Source organism: Phoca vitulina, unplaced genomic scaffold, assembly GCF_004348235.1.
Source record: "Phoca vitulina isolate PV1807 unplaced genomic scaffold, GSC_HSeal_1.0 scaffold55, whole genome shotgun sequence".
Lineage (NCBI taxonomy): Eukaryota > Metazoa > Chordata > Mammalia > Carnivora > Phocidae > Phoca > Phoca vitulina.
The window spans coordinates 7,888,482-7,905,366 of NW_022589758.1; the positions used below are offsets into that span (position 1 = coordinate 7,888,482).

General features: G+C 40.0%; 1 long non-coding RNA gene across 1 annotated transcript; it reads left to right on the forward strand.

The window, feature by feature from the left end:
- Positions 1-373: 373 nt before the first annotated feature.
- On the forward strand, positions 374-16,626 carry LOC116622832. The gene is made up of 6 exons (XR_004297628.1): positions 374-414; positions 2,957-3,100; positions 4,111-4,206; positions 9,531-9,701; positions 11,149-11,237; positions 16,549-16,626. It is a non-coding gene; the product is annotated as an uncharacterized LOC116622832 (long non-coding RNA).
- Positions 16,627-16,885: the final 259 nt, after the last annotated feature.

The following is a 16,885-nucleotide window of genomic DNA, read 5'->3' on the forward strand; positions in this document are numbered from 1 at the left end:
TAACCAAAGTGACAATAAAAGATATTAAAGGCAAATATAAAAGGTTACATAGTAGTGAGCAAAATTTAGCTTTTTTAATATTAAGACTCAGTTTTTGTTTTTATTTTTGTTTTGACTCAGTTTTTTTTTTTTCTAAGTAATCAAAGACCTGACAAACAGGAAATTATTTTGGCAAAACATAGAATCCTTGTTTTTTAGGCAGATAAATTTATTTTATGTATGTATGTATGTATTTGACAGAGAGAGAGAGAGCGAGTGCACAAGAAGGGGGAGCAGCAGAGGAAGAGGGAGCACCACTGAGCAGGGAGCCGGATGGGGGGCTCGATCCCAGGACCCTGAGATCATGACCTGAGCCGAAGGCAGATGCTTAACCGACTGAGTCACCCAGGTGCCCCTAGGCAGATAACTTTAAAGGTAAAGAAAAACTTCTGTTTACAATTTCTTATTAAGAGCAGACCAATAGTTCAAGAAAACTTTGTCCTTTTAATAAAGAGAAAACACTATTTTCATTTTTGGCATTAAAATTCATTTACTTACTGAAATTTATCTTAATCTTAGCCAGTATTGACCACACATAAATTCCTTTCAAAAGGTTCCTTTTGTATAAACCCTCTACAACTTTTTTTACATTCACATTTTGCCCTCAGTTTTCCCTCTTTAAATAACCAGCGTCATTTTAGGACAAAATCATTTTATTTTCCTCAACTGAATAAAAATGTATTTCTATTCCTTATACTACTTCTTACCAAAAACACGTCTTATTTTCCTTGCATACAGAGTTGTTCCCCTTATTTCCAGTATTCTCATTTACATTTATTAGAATTCATAACTTTTTAAAAACTTAATTTCTAGTGAAAACTAGTAAGCAGTTGTGAGCCATCTGTTATACCATTATTCTTTACATTAGCAAATTTATGGAATACATTTCATAATTTCTAGAAACGTGCTTTTTCATAGTATAATTTTTCAATAAAACATAAACCAAGTTTACTAATAGACCCATATTTATCTTTAGTTTCTCTGTGATAAGATAAAAACAGATAAACTTATGTTTAGTACTTGATGGTTTATTATTTTGTCTTATTTGGAAATGATTTAGGTATTCAATAAATTTAACTTAACTCATTATTTAACTTAGCAAAATTTTTAAAGTTTCAGGTTACCAAAGATTTTGAAACTACTTAGAAGTTTACTTATAAACCTTTTTACCTTATTTACATCTATTTAAACTACTTGTTCTTAACAATTACATTTAGATTACCCACAAAACTTTATGAGGCATCAGACAAAGTCAACCATTACTCTGGTTTTTTAGACAAATTTTGCAACAGAGATGACGGACTTATTTGACTTGCAGTGAACACAGGCAGACTACAAGTTAACTCTAAAAATGTGTATTTTAATTTAACTGACAACCTTAAATTAGCTTTCATATTGAATACTTTCCCAGATCATGTGAACTTGAAAAACATTTGGGTTAGTTTTTGTCTTTCTGAATTTTATATGCCCAATCTTACAAGCACTTGCCTTCAAACTGACTACATAGATCTCTTTTACAAGTTAATTTTAGCAATACTGTTAGGAGTTAGTTGAACAGTTAGGTAGTCAGGGCCAGGGTCCCCAACAAGAAAATATGGAGTCAGGACAGCTAAAATAAAACACTAACATCCTGTTTTATAGCTTACACAGGACCACATTAGTATTCTGCTTTGCAGCCTTTGCAGAAATGACTTCTGCAAAACGTCCTAAAATAAGGCAATTAACCACAAAGCATTTGTCACTATCACGGGCAAGGGGCAATTAAGACATAAGCCTCCAGATGTGAGCAAAAAAGACCATCAGCACAGAGACATTAACCTAATAGATAGACAGATATGTGACCAAAGCCCTGATTGCTTAAGAAAGTTCTGCAAAAGAGCTCATAAAAACCCCTAAACTTAGAAACTCCGAGGGCAACCCTCTCGGGCCCCCCTCCCTCTCCAGGAGCTTTATACTCTTGCTCAACAACTTTGCTTTGCTGCCCACCACTCTTCTTCTGGTCTACCTCTTCATTCTTCGAAGCAGCGTGACCAAGAACCTCAGGCACTAAAGGGACAAAAATCCTGTAACATTTACATGAGCAACCTGTATACTTTGAACCTAGAGATTAAGCTGCAGTGCTTCCTGTAAATCTTGTAGGGAAAGGGAAGTTACTACAGGCAGATGAAGCTGGGTTTTAAGAAGGGAAATTTACGTTGGATGTGGACATTTATTTTTTAAGTCGTAAGTCTAATTTCCGTTATTTCATCTTGTCAAGGTGGTCCCTAAGGCTAGCTAATCTACTAATAAGACAGTTGAGAGCTGTCTATTAAAAAAAAAAGTTTTTAATATAGTCAATTTAAAGTCTCCATCCTTCAGCCATTGAGTAGGATGTATTAATAAACCAGTAAGCCTTAATGGTTTAACCAGAGATGCAAGGCATCCAAAGAGGGGTTAGATGACACAGCATCCATGATTCAAAAGTTTACTCCCAAAATTCATCTGAGAAAGCAAAGGCCTTCCTTGCACATAAGGTAAAGATGGTGTAGGGAAAACTGTGTCTCTGGTCCTCACAAAATCGTGAGATGCCTCCAATTACAGACCTGCTCATCTGTGACACTGGGCGGGTGCTCCTGGAATAGGACTTTCCAGCACTCACAAGCAACGAAGGTTGAGATGATAAGGGTTCTTCTGGGCCAGAACCTCTCATGACAAACTTCCCACAGCCAGACAGAGAGAGCGAGCCTCGGATCTCAGTCTATTTGACTGGTCACCCAGTGCACTCGAGAAAGTGCACCCTCTGAATGGTAGAGACCAAAGAGAATATTCTCACTGGTCACAAAGCCAAGCTCTTGAAAGAGGACTTCAACTACCTCCATTTTGACCTCAAACTTTCTAATTGATTAAGTTTTTCTTTCTGGCTTATCTCTTAACTCAGGCAAAAGACCCTATGGGCAAAGCATCCCTGGATAGGAACCAAAACTACCCCTTCAAGCAATAAGGACTGCCCTGAGCCAGCAAGACCCTGCCTGTGCTTGACTTCAGGACAATGATCGACTTGACCTCCACGGCCCACCTGCAGGTACCCACCCGCCTTTGCCCCACATTTTCCTGATATAAACCTGGAAGTATTTTTAGCACTTTGGAGACAGTCTCTGAGACGCTAGTCCACTGTCTTCTGGGTGTTGGCCTCACTGAAATAAATTCCTTTCTTGTTTCACCACCACTAACTTCTCTGCCTTTGGATTTTGTCAGTGGTGAGTGGCCAAACCTGTTCTGTTTGGGACCCCCGGAGCCAGGTGCTCTTGCTCTCCTGTGCCCCAGCTGTACTCTTAAGACATAGAACATGACTGGGTGCCTGGGTGGCTCAGTTGGTTAAGCATCCGACTCTTGATTTCAGCTCAGGTCATGATCTCAGGGTCATGGGATCAAGCCCCGTGTTAAGGCCCAAGTTGGGCTCCACACTCAGCGGGGAGTCTGCTTGGGATTCTCTCCCTCTCCCCCTCTCCCACTCGTGCTTTCTCTCTCAAATCTTAAAAAAAACCCACACAGAACAAGAGGAAAGGGCACGTCTTTTATATGCACATTACAAGCCTTGGCTAGGCCTTGGGTCTCTTGGAGCCACAGCCACACTAATACTTAGGAGGGAAGTGCAGCAGGGTTAGGGATTGTGTGTTGTTTTACAGTGTATCTCATTGCACGGAAGTTTTCTTGAGGTTCAGGGGTGACCTAGTGTCAATCTAACCTGTTCTGTGACCAACTTACCGTAACATGGGAGCCTTCTTGAGGTGGTGAGCACTCTAACAGCTTTTAAGTGTTCGACCTGTGCCCACCAATTTTGCAGCTTTGGCTTCCAACATGTTCCTTAGCAACAGCCTTACCTCATGTGGGGATTAAAGGACACCAAAGACAAACAAAGGAAAACAGAGACCATCTCTGGGAGGAAATGGATCAGTAACCAAAGAGCACTCTACCAAATGTAGCCAAAATGTAACCTAGCCAAAGGAACTAGTTCCACAAGTATTTTCTCCTGCTAAATTCAGAAAGAGAGAAAAAGGCCTCTCACCACTATGGTTCCATTTGCCTCCACAGATAGAGATTCCAGGAGGCTGACATGGTAAGAAATCTTACCTGCTACTGGCTGAATGTCAGAAGTCCCAAGGATCTCTCAGCTGCAGCAGTGTCAGGGTAAGAGGTGTCCAGCGAATTCAAGTATCCTGTGGATTATATCATGTTGGGGAGAAAGAATTTCCTTTGCCCTTTAAGACCCGCTAGCTTGGAGGTGTGTGGGTGGTGCAGTTGATTAAGCATCCTACTCTTGGTTTTGGTTCAGGTCGTGATCTCATGGTTGTGAGATCAAGCCTGGCGTCTGGCTCCACACTCAGCGTGGAGTCTACTTGAGATTCTCTCTCCCTCTGCCCCTCTCCTCCACCCTCCTGCTCATGGTCTCTCTCTCAAATGAATAAATAAATCTTTAAAAAAAAAAAGACCCTCTAGCTGGACTAAGAGTCAAAATGACATGAGACAGATTAATAGAAGAAAATCAAATTTGGGGCACCTGGGTGGCTCAGTCCATTAAGCAGCTACCTTCGGCTCAGGTCATGATCCTGGGGTCTTGGGATCGAGCCCCACATCCGGCTCCCTGCTCAGCGGAGAGCCTGTTTCTCCCTCTCCATCTGCCTTCCACTCTGCCTACTTGTGCTCTCTCTCTCTCTCTCTCTCTGTCAAATAAATAAATAAAATCTTAAAAAAAAAAAAAAAGAAAATCAAATTTAATAGCAAACATACAAGGAATCCACATAGACTTAACATTTGAGTTGTTCCCACTTTTTTACTAAGAAACCATTAAAGTCGTTTATACTTATTTGCTTAGTGATTAATTTCCTTATACCAATCATTTCCCTAGGATCATCTCTTAGAAGTAGAATTTCTGGGTAAACAGCTTTGATTATATGAGTTTATAGAATTTTGCTTGATTTCTTTCTTTTCTTTTCTTTTCTATTCTTTTCTTTCCCTTTCTTTTCTCTTCTTTTCTTTCCTTTTTTTGGAGTCCATGGGTGGGCCCAAATGATTTCTTTTCTTATGCTATTATAATCATGCAGCAAATGAAGTTTCATATCCTGTTTTATTTTTAATGAAAATATTTCCCCATGTTATCACATGTGTTCTGTAAAGCAATTTTTAAGTTTATTTATTTTTTTTTAGTAATCTCAACACCTAACATGGAGCCCAAACCCACAACCCAGAGATTAAGTCACATGTTCTTCCAACTGAGCCAGACAGGTCCCCCAATTTTTAATATTGTTATGTGGACATAAAGCTGAGTCAAGTTAGTCAATTTAATCTACTGTTTCGGTTGTGGTACTTTCTAGTTTTTCACTGGGTTAAATCACACTTTTAGTAATATCTCTTTGTAGAAAGCCTAGTGTACATTTAGGATGATTACTTCAGGATAAATTCTCAGAAAAGGAATTACTGCCTCAAAGGCCATGGACTTTTCTTTTCTCTCTCTCTCTCTTTTTTTTTTTTTTTTTAAGTAGGCTCCATGCCCAGTGTGGAGCCTAATGCGGGGCTTGAACTCAGGGCCCTGAGATCAAGACCTGAGCTGAGATCAACAGTCAGGTGCCTAACCGACTGAGCCACCCAGGCACCCTGGATGTTTCTGAGGTTAGTTGATAAATATTGCTAAATTGCTTTCTAAACTAGTTATATTAGTCTACATTGTAATGTGTCATGTCTTACATAGGTTAGATATTAGAACAACCTGATGGGCTGCAGAATAACTTTCCTTGGAGATCTTTAAAAAGAAAATAAATCTGGGGCACCTGGGTGGCTCAGTTGGTTAAGTGGCTGCCTTCAGCTCAGGTCATGATCCCAGGGTCCTGGGATTGAGCCCCATATTGGGCTCTCCATTCAGTGGCAAGTCTGCTTCTCCCTCTCCCTCTGTGATCTCTCTCCCTTTCACTCTCTCTCAAATAAATAAATAAAATCTTTAAAAAAAAGAAGAAGAAGAAATAAATTTCTTGGGGTGCCTGGGTGGCTCAGTCAGTTGGGCATGCGACTATTTGTTTTGGCTCAGATCATGATCTCGGGATTGTGGGATGGAGCCCCACATCAGGCTCCACACTCAGCGAGGAGTCTGCTTCTCCCTCTCCCTCTCCCTCTGCCCCTTCCCCTGCTTGCTCTCTCTATCTCTCTCTCTCTGAAATAAATAAATAAACCTTAAAAAAAAAAGAAAACGAATTTCCTTTTCTGTGTTCCAATTTAAACTTTCAAAGACATAAGAAAGTATGCCATCTCTCAATTAAAAAGAAAAGACATTTAGGGGCCCCTGGGTGGTTCAGTCAGTTAAATGTCTGACTCTTGGTTTTTGGCTCAAGTCACGATCTCAGGGTCCTGGGATCAAGCCCTGCCTCGGGCTCCCTGCTTAGTGGAGAGTCTGCTTGAGGTTTCTTTCTCTCCCTTTCCCTCTGCTCCTCCCCTCAACTTGTGTGTGTGCATGCACTCTCTCTCTCTCTCTCAAATAAATATATAAATCTTAAAAAAAAAAGACATTTAAATTATAAATACCGGGAAGGTTAACATGGACTTGGTATTCTTGACCTTCTCTCTTATATAAAATCTTAGATTCGGATGGTGACTTTCTTTCCAAGTAAAATGTTATCACATTATCTGTACAAGCAAGGTAGGTATCTATTCTATGGACAAGGAAATACTGAGGCACAAAGAAAGTTTTTAAATTGACTTTCCTATAGCTATATAATTTATGCTAAATTCAAATCTATAGTTTCATGCCTTAGTAAGAACTCTTTGCAATGTTAGTAACATTCAGGTTCACCTCCAGACAGACTAGACAAACAACAATTTTTTTTCATAGATGGAATTCCAGGAAGGAAGGCTCCATCTAAGTTCCATCTTTACATGAAAGAAAATATTATAACATCAAAAGAAGGAATTTCTCATAGAAAACAAATAATACAGGGGCCCTGGCTGACTCAGTCAGTGGAGCATCTGAGTCTTGATCTTGGGGTCATAAGTTTGAGCCCCACAATGGGTGTAGAGATTACTTAAAAAAAAACTACACAACCCCCCCAAAAAACAAATAATACATACAAGCTAGACTTCAACCTAATATTTTGCAGTTTGTAAGAATCAAGGTTTCCCCTGACAGTCTCTTGAGATGACTTTAAAATGATAATTATTTCCTTATCAAGAACCATTTTGTGTTATATTTAATTTAATTTTTTATTTTTAATTTTATTTATTAAAAATTTTTATCTTTATTTATTTTAGAGAGAGAGCTGGGGAGGGGCAGAGGGAGAGGGAGAGAGAGAATCTTAAACAGACTCCCCCCTGAGCCCAGAGCCCAACGCGGGGCTGGATCCCACAACCCTGAGATCATGACCTAAGCTGAAATCAAGAGTCAGACCCTTAACTGACTGAGCCACCCACGCACCCCTTATTTATTTTTTTAACTAAACTCTAACCCCAACGTGGGGCTTGAACTCATGACCCCAAGGTCAAGAGTCACACACTCTACTGACTGAGCCAGCCAGGCACCCCTGTATTATATTTTAAATATCAAGGTGCTTGGTGTAGACCAGACATTTGGGGTCTGGATCATTCTTTCTTTTGGGGAGCTGTCCTGTACATTGTGGGATGTTTAGCAGCATCCCTGGCCTCTACCCCCCAGGATGCCAGCAGCACCGTGCCCCCTTCCCAGTAGTGACAATCAAAAGTGTCTCCAGGACGCCTGGGTGGCTCAGTCGGGTAAGTGTCTGCCTTCAGCTCTGGTCATGATCCCAGGGTCCTGGGATCCAGTCCCGCATCGGGCTCCCTGCTCGACGGGGAGCCTGCTTCTCCCTCTCCCTCTGCCCCTCCCCCTGCTTGTGCTCTCTCTGTCTCTCTCTAAATAAATAAATAAAATCTTAAAAAATAAAAAAGTGTCTCCAGACATTGCCAAATGTTCCCTGGGGGACACAATCATCCTGGTTGTGGTACATATAGTATATTTAATAAACTCTGGTTACGTCTACATGACTGACAGATGGAAAAGGTGGACAGCTTGGATAGTAACATCCTTTAATAGATATTTTCATATTAATTTCATTTTTCAACTTGATCTAATACATTTTGGGAAAATTGTATGCCTTATCACAGCAAATAAATGGAAAAGGAAAATGGGAATCAATTGCTATGTGTTCCAAATCTCTAAATAGAATGTGTGTGTTCCATATAAATTATAGTAAATCTAGAGTTTTTTTAAGGATTTTATTTATTTATTTGAGAGAGAGTGAGCACAGCAGGGGGAAGGGGCAGAGGGAAGGGCTGAGCAGGGAGCCCGACATGGGGCTCGATCCCAGGACCCCGGGATCATGACCTGAGACAAAGGCAGATGCTAAATCTAAATTTTTATGAAGAGAGTTTTCTAGCAAAATGCTAGGTAAAAACAATGTAATTCATAATATAATTATCTGTAATTCATAATGTAATTATATGTGAATAACAATATTTTTTTAGCAAATGGCCTTTTCTATTTTATTAGGTAAAATGCAAGGTCAGATATCTGAGTTTTCTAAGACATTACAGAAACAATTTTGAAGCTGCTTTGTTTATGAATTCTACTTTCAATCTTGAGAATTTATATGGCATTTCAAATAGGACAATTTAAAATTCCCGTTACAATCAGAATAAATGACATATTTGAATTAAATCCTTAAGAAGAATCTCGAATAACTAAGATTGGCAGTCATATCTTTGCTCTTAAAGTTTAAACTTTTTGAGTTGTATTCTAATAACTGTGCCAATAAATTTGGCCAAAAATCTGTCCTCACATATATTTTCCCTGTTGTAGTGTCTTTTCTCAGACATTATGAACAACCCTTTTTGACACCGTAAAACCAGATGTCACCAGGTCAACCAGCAGGGCTCTATGCTGGGAGTCTCCCTTTATCCCAGTGTTATAAGGACTTTCTCATATGCTTATATTCAGTAATATGCCTTCCCAATATCTGAGGGAAAATTAGTAAATATTTGGTGTAAAATAGTTTCCTCTGGACTGTATTTAAAATCTTTTTTTCTTTTTTTTGTAAGATTTTATTTATTTACCTGACAGAGAGAGACAGCAAGAGAGGGAACACAAGCAGGGGGGGTGGGGGAGGGAGAAGCAGGCTTCCCTCCGAGCAGGGAGCCCGATGCAGGGCTGGATCCCAGGACCCTGGGATCATGACCTGGGCCGAAGGCTTAACGACTGAGCCACCCAGGCGCCCCTGTGTTTAAAATCTTCTTGAATCAGTTAAGATGCTTTTACCTGTGAATAAGAATATCCAACTAAAAGTGGCAGATATAACAGGAAGTTTCATTGTCTTACCTAACAAGAAGTTTAGAGGTAGATGGTCATCCCAGCTAAACAGTGTTGTCAGTGACCCAGGCTCTTTCCATCCCTATATGTTGTCATTCTCAGCATGTTCGCTTTTGTCTAGTGCTTAATGGCTGCAATATGGTCTCCACAGCTCCCATAGCCTATGAAATGACAGGAAGGAAGAAGTGGGAAAGAAAGCTCTCCTTGAATATCCTGCTTTCATCCGGATGGAAAATCTTTCTAGACGCATCTAAAGAAGAGTGCTGCTGAAGGGCTCGCTGACCAAACCTGGGCCACATGGCCAGCGCTACCAGCAAGGAGGGTGAGAGAGAGAGTATCTGGTATTTTTCGCCTCTATTATAAGAGGCAGACCCTGCCAGAAGGTAAAAGAGAGAGAGGAATAGCTTTTTGGTAAGCAACCAAACCTGTGTGCCGATTCATATTTTGGGAGAATGTTCCTCAATCTAAAAACCTGTGATGTTACCAAAGTTCTATGAGCATTCTAAATAGCTATCTCTTCTCTATATTTCTCGTTTTTTAAAAAGATATTTTATCTATTTATTTGAAAGTGAGAGAGAGAGAAAGAGAGAGAGAGAGCACATGAACTGGGGGTGGGGAGGGGAAGAGCAGAGGGAGAGGGAGAAGCAGACTCCCTGATGAGCAGAGAGCCCGACTTCGGGCTCCATCCCAGGACCCTGGGATCATGACCTGAGCCGAAGGCAGACACTTAACCGACTGAGCCACAGTAGCTCACATATTGGCAATCTATATGTTTGTTGCTCTTTGGGCCATTCAAAAAGATCACCACGGGGCATCTGGCTGGCTGTCAGTAGAGCATGCGACTCTTGATGTCAGGGTTATGAGTTCAAGCCCCACATTAGGCTTGTAGTTCAAATGTTTGTGGTTTATAATGTGATCCAATCATTAACCATTCTTTTTCTTTTGTTTCCATAGAAATGTCTCTTATTTAAAACCTGATTGCTTGAACCATAGGCCTAACTTTGAGAACACAATTGCATCACTGCCTCCTGAAATGAATTTAACTGAACTAACTTATTGCAGGGGCTGGTTCAACAAGACAGAATGATCTACCTGGTTAACTTTTATATGTGAAACTTAAGGGAAGTTTCAGAGGAGGAAACTGTAGGGGCCAAGGGCAGTATGCCCCAAGATGGGCCACTTTGGCATGAACATTATTTTGAGTCAAAAGCAATCAAAACCCAGCATATTCAAGAAAAGCTCTTTACCTCCCCCTCAACTGCTTGTTGGTTCCAGGAAGAGAGCTATTTACAGAGATTCCTCTCTACCCAAGAAACTTACCCACGTAATAGGGCAACTTTGTTTTTCAAACACCTCCTCTCACCTTCCTGCTAATGATCTTTCTCCCCTTTGTATCCTCAGACCCCTATCCTGCTCCTGAGCTCATATAAACCTCATGTTGTTTGACTATCTTTGGGATTTGCATGTCTGTTGATTCCATATTTATGAAATTAAATTTGATTTATTCCTGTCAATCTTTCTCATGTCAGTTTGATTCTTGGTCCAGTTAGAAGGACCTGGAAGAGCAGAAGAAATTTTTCCTCCCTGACACAACCTTTCCAATTTACTCATGATATACTCAGCTGGGCTAAAAATGTAGCTTTCTTATTTCTCTAAGTCTGCCCTGATCTACCTTACAAGCTCCCATATTCTGGGTGGAAGCTGGGAGGAGGGACAAGATCAAGTCTAATTTATTAACCTGAATTCAAGCCTATAAAATGTCTTTGTAGGTAAACAGTCTCTACTTGGATGACTCTGTGAAGAACTCAGCCAGTCAGATTTCTACCCTCCCTCTACTCCTCTCCAAGAAGACATCCAGGTGTGTGAGGGAGGGATGTGGCTTTTATGACCTCAAAGTGGCAAAGGGCATATGTTAATCCTCCCAAAGAAAAGCAGAATCCAGACCACCCCACTTCTTTTTTTTTTTTTTTTTTTAAAGAATTTATTTATTTATTTGACAGAGAGAGACACAGTGAGAGAGGGAACACAAGCAGGGGGAATGGGAGAGGGAGAAGCAGGCTTCCCGCGGAGCAGAGAGCCCGATGTGGGGCTCGATCCCAGGACGCTGGGATCATGACCTGAGCCGAAGGCAGACGCTTAACGACTGAGCCACCCAGGCGCCCCCAGACCGCCCCACTTCTGTCTTCTGCTTTCCCAGCAGCCTAGCTAACCTACTTCCTTCCCCAGTACTTCAGCCTGGAAGGAAGAGATCAGGACAACTGTGTCTTGTGACCTTCCTCCCAAACACCACTCCCCCGTTTCCCTGTAACTGATCCAGAATTGCTTTTCCCCTCATTCTTTACAGCCTGGAGGAGTCTCCCTTCTATTCTACACACAGGCCCTATGTATTAAAAAGGAAGCTTTGTCATTTAGAAATCCCTTTCTCCAAAAAGCCTGGGTTTTATGTACATTGTCTTACTAAAAAGTTAGGTGAAGAAAATCAGCTTTGAAATCGGCCTCTCTCTTATGAGCAGCACCTGTCTGTCCTTCCTTTCTTGGGACAGTAAGCTTGATGACTCTGTCAGAAGGCTAATAGGACATGGGATTTAAAGGGGGGGGAATCAAAATGCATTGATTTAATTCCTATAAAATATGTTCCCCAGAGAAGTGAAATTGGATGAACTAAAGAAAAGAGATTCATTTTCTTGGGTGCTTGTGAGCTCCATCTCTTTTTCTTCATAGAGACAAAGTATAACTTTCAAAAACATGACCCTAATGAAAATATAGAATGAATACATGTCACAGGTTTTATGCATTAATGAGGGAAGCAGGAGAATGGTAAATAAGGTACAAAGGAGAATTTGAAAGACAGATTTATAGGTTCATAAAGGAAAAGGATGCTGAAATAAGTTTGCTAAATTAGAAGCAAAATAGGACAATAAATCCAGAACCTCTGCACAGAAATCTTTGGCATCTCTCCTGGACAAAAACCTACAAGTTAACATGTCTGAGCTTTAACCAAGCAACAGTGCATTCCTCTGAAGAACTAAATATTCCTTTGGTGGGCCTGTTAGATAAAGGCCTTGAAATAAAGCTTTAGTCCAAGGTTCAAAGGACAAGCAGTCATCCTTTTGCTTTGGTTCCAAGTGTTAAGTAACTTTTCTTAACATAATCAAATGTTGCATACATCCCACCCACCTTAAGGTAACCTTTGTAACCTTAAGGGTTACAAACCCAGTATGGTGGGAGTTGATGAAATAAAGGGCCGTGAATGGATTTATAAAGAGCCTATAGAAATAAAAGATGTGGTTTAAAGCAAGGCCAGTTTTCTACCTTAGAGATACAAGTGAATAGGTATCTTTAAAAACCTAAAATTGGGGGCGCCTGGGTGGCTCAGTCGTTAAGCGTCTGCCTTCAGCTCAGGTCCTGATCCCAGGGTCCTGGGATCGAGCCCCGCATCGGGCTCCCCGCTCAGCGGGAAGCCTGCTTCTCCCTCTCCCACTCCCCCTGCTTGTGTTCCCTCTCTCGCTGTGTCTCTGTCAAATAAATAAAAATCTTAAAAAAAAAAAAAAAAAAAAAAAAAAAAAACCTAAAATTGTGATGTTGCTCCAAACCTGCAGATTTTAGAGATATCTTTTTACTCACAGATTACCCTTTCCTGAGAATCATAATCTAGATATATTTAATTAAGCATAAATGATTCCATTACCAAAGCAGATTAATCTGGTAAATGAAACCATAAGGGCATGTGATTATTTTTCAATCATAGGTTACATAGGTTACTACAGCCCATGTAGTGTATGCTCGCCTATTCGTTTACTGAAGTGACAAACATTATTTCATCAATCAGGCATATTCAGAGTTGGCTTAACTTTAAGGAATTTAGCATAGTTCACATATAAACCACTCTCCAACTGATAGTAGTTTCCAAAACAGATCTGATTTTTAAAAATTTCGTAACAGCTCATTTGTAATACCATCCTCCCTATTCAGATGGTTATTGAAGTATCCTCTTGGTTGGAGAGCAATGAAAGGAAATGAATATTATAAAAGAACAAAGCCTACTCTGAGTAGCAGTTTCCCCATGGAATTTCATTTTCTGAGTAGAGCCCAAGATCATCTGATTAAAAAGCTCAAATTTTCTAAAACTTTCTCTTGATGTCTGCGGTGTGTGTAACATGAGCACGTTTCCATATTAAGGTTATTCAGCTGTGGAAAACACAAGAACTCACACAAAGCTTTCCCTTTAAAAGTTGGAGATATCTAAGACGGCACGTTGGTGTAGCAATGAGAAATCTTTAAATGTTGGTCACCAACTGTTTGGCAGTGGGTTTTGTTTGTTTTGTTTTGTTTTGTTTTTCTTTTTGTCCTGCAAGAAAGCAAAGACAAACATTTTGGAAAGCACTGTAACTTAAAGGCATGACCAAAGCTAAGAAATTTAAGTAAGCGTGTCACAGAAACACAGGAACATAGATTTTGTTGGCTAATCCAAACAGATAATTAATCATGTTCCTGACAGTGTGGAATGCAGATTTGCCTGCTTTTTGCAGAAACTTTAGCAGGCAGGCCAAGAGCTTTCTTGGAATCTGGAGTGGCTTGAGGAGCTATAAGACAGTGATTTCAAGATCTACAGATTTCTTGGACCAGTAAAATTTCAAAATAATGTTGCAGACCAACACGGTGTTAACTTATTTTGGCAAATAATAATATTGGGGGGAAAATCTTAATATTTGTAATTGACATCCAGTTATGAACTGGTCTCAAAAAACCCGTTTTGGGGTTGGGTTTGGGTGTTTTGTTTTGTTTTGAGGGCAGTTCATAATTGGATTCACCAGTAGATATGGGGTCAAGATATCTTTAGGGTAACTTAGCTTCTTTCTCAAACCTTTCATTAGTGACTAACAAGCACATTGAAGTACCTGCCATCCATGGCTGATCAAAATGAATGCTACTCCTGAGAAGGGGGAGTGTGACAGGATTAGACTTTGGCTCTAGATAAGGTCTTGGTTCTTGAGAGTTCTTCTTAGAGATCATCTTGTCTTAAGGAGGATTTTTTTCAAATGGTGAGGAGATAGGGGATTTAAACATTGACCGGATTCTGACTGGGGCATTTATTCAGCTTTCTTCTGACCTACATGACCTTTAAACAAAAATCAAGTCAAATTCCTTGAATGTCTATTACTAAGAGTATTGTGCTAAGCTCTGGGGCAAAATTTCTCAAACTTAAAGTCTTAATAAATAGAGCCTCAGAACTTATGAAAAGGGCAGACTTCTGTGTTTCAGGACCGAATGATGTCTGAGATGGCAGCCCTGGAATCCCAATTTTTAACACGTATAATGTGATTTTGATGCACATGGTCCATGGACCCCATCTTGAGAAACATTGTTATAGGAACTCTAAGGAAGTCAGTAACGGCACACTAGCTAATTCAGATCACCCCTCCTGCTGAACATAATTTACTAAAAATTTAGAAGCATCAAAACGCTAACAAAATATTGACAAATTCCAAGGGTGAGACCCAGAAGAGAATGGAAATCCAGAGGAGTGAGCCTGGTCATTTTTGGACATGTTCACCTTACAGTCATTAGCTGATCCTAAAGAGACAATTGAGAGGGTTAGCTGTCTTTTTAGCATCCTTGTGGGATTAGGGGGACAAAAGTCAGATCAGGACCTGACAAGGGTGGAGACCTGGTAAACCATTCCCCATTCCACATGCACACACTCCCCCCAGGAGTAAGGGTGAACTGGAAGAGGCTTGCTTGAAAAAAATCTCAAATCTTGAACTTGAACTAAAGTGATCCTGGAAAAAGCAAATGACTATTCTGTCTAGGAGAAAACCTATGAAATTCAATGATAAAAATTATCAATCCAAAAGGAGGCAAGGAAGGAAAGAAAACAGAACACAGGACAGAAGAAGAGTCGTGCATAAGAAGATGGTAGATTTGACTACAATTATACCAGCAATTACATTGAATATAAGTGGAAGGAATTTTCCAGTGAAAAAACAAAGATTGTGAGATGGAAAACAAACAAACAAAATCCAACTATGTGTTGTTTAAAGAGCTACATTTAAAACATAAGAATAAAGAAAGATAGAAAGTAATGACAAACATTTTCCCCACAATTACTAATGAAAAGATATAGCTATATTAATATCACACAAAATAGACTTCAAAGCAAAAGGCATTATTAGAAATAAAGCAAGTCATTTCTTTTTTTTAACATATTTATTTATTTATTTATTTAAGATTTTATTTATTTGAGAGAGAGACAGACATAGTGAGATTGAGCAAGAGCAAAGAGGAGAGGGAGAAACAAGCTCCCCGCTGAGCAGGGAGCCCGATGCAGGGCTCAATCCCAGGACCCTGGGATCATGAGCCAAGTCGAAGGCAGACGCTTAAGCGACTGAGCCACCCAGGCACCCCAAAGCAAGTCATTTCTTTTTTTTTTCTTAAGAAAAGATTCAATTTACCAGAAAGATAGAACAATTTTAAATTTCTATGTAGATAATAACATGACTTTAAAATACATTAAATAAAAATTGATAATACAAAAAGGAGAAGGCAGTTCTCAGTTATAGTGGGAGATTTTAATACAACTTTCTTATTAACAAGTAAACCAACAGACAAAAAGACCAGGATACTCTCCACAACCTACTTCAGGTATGACCATGGAGAATAATGAACAAGGACAAAGCTAAAGTCCAGAGAGGACCAGGTCTAGGGCATTCCTCCCAGAATGCATAACCAAGGTCTGACACAAGGATTCCTTTACCCCAAGACAGGGAATCTGCATTTCTTGTTCAACACAGTATATCATTTCTATGCACCTGTGACTGCTAAATGCTTTCCATTCTTCCCCTTCCAAAATGGGAATTCTCACTGTAGGTAACCTGTTCCCACTCCACATTATATACTGAAAGCTGAGTAATGGTGGAGGAATTACATTCTGTTATTATATATACTGCTGGAGCTAGACCTGATGGAGAGGAGTACACACTACCCAGAGATGCTAGACTTTATTTTATATTCAGTGAATGGATTATACTTTGGGCTGTCTCTTGAGGGGAGATAGGAATGCATTCTATGTGTGTAAATAAGGGTATGCATGAATATTTAGATGGCCAGGGCTTTGGAAATGTCAGTTTGCTAATTGTTCCCTGTGTCCATTTTCCCTTTCTACATTTTAGTAACAGAGCCCCTCTGAGTGTGAGCTCATCACATGGTTGCCCAGCAAGATACTACATTTTCCAGTCTCCCTTGAAGGTATGTGTGGTCACATGACTGAGTTTGGACCAATGGGATATGAGCAGAAGTGATGTGTATTTATCTTTAATAAAGATGAAGCTTTCTTGGAGTGCCTGGCTCATTCCTTTGGTAGAGCACTCTCGGGGTTGTGAGTTCGAGCCTCACATTAGGTGTAGAGATTACTTAAAAAATTAAAAAATTAAAAAAAAAAACTTCAAAAAAGATGAAGCTTCTTGCCTGGATTCGCACCACCACCACCCCCTGCTGCCCCAGTTGGGA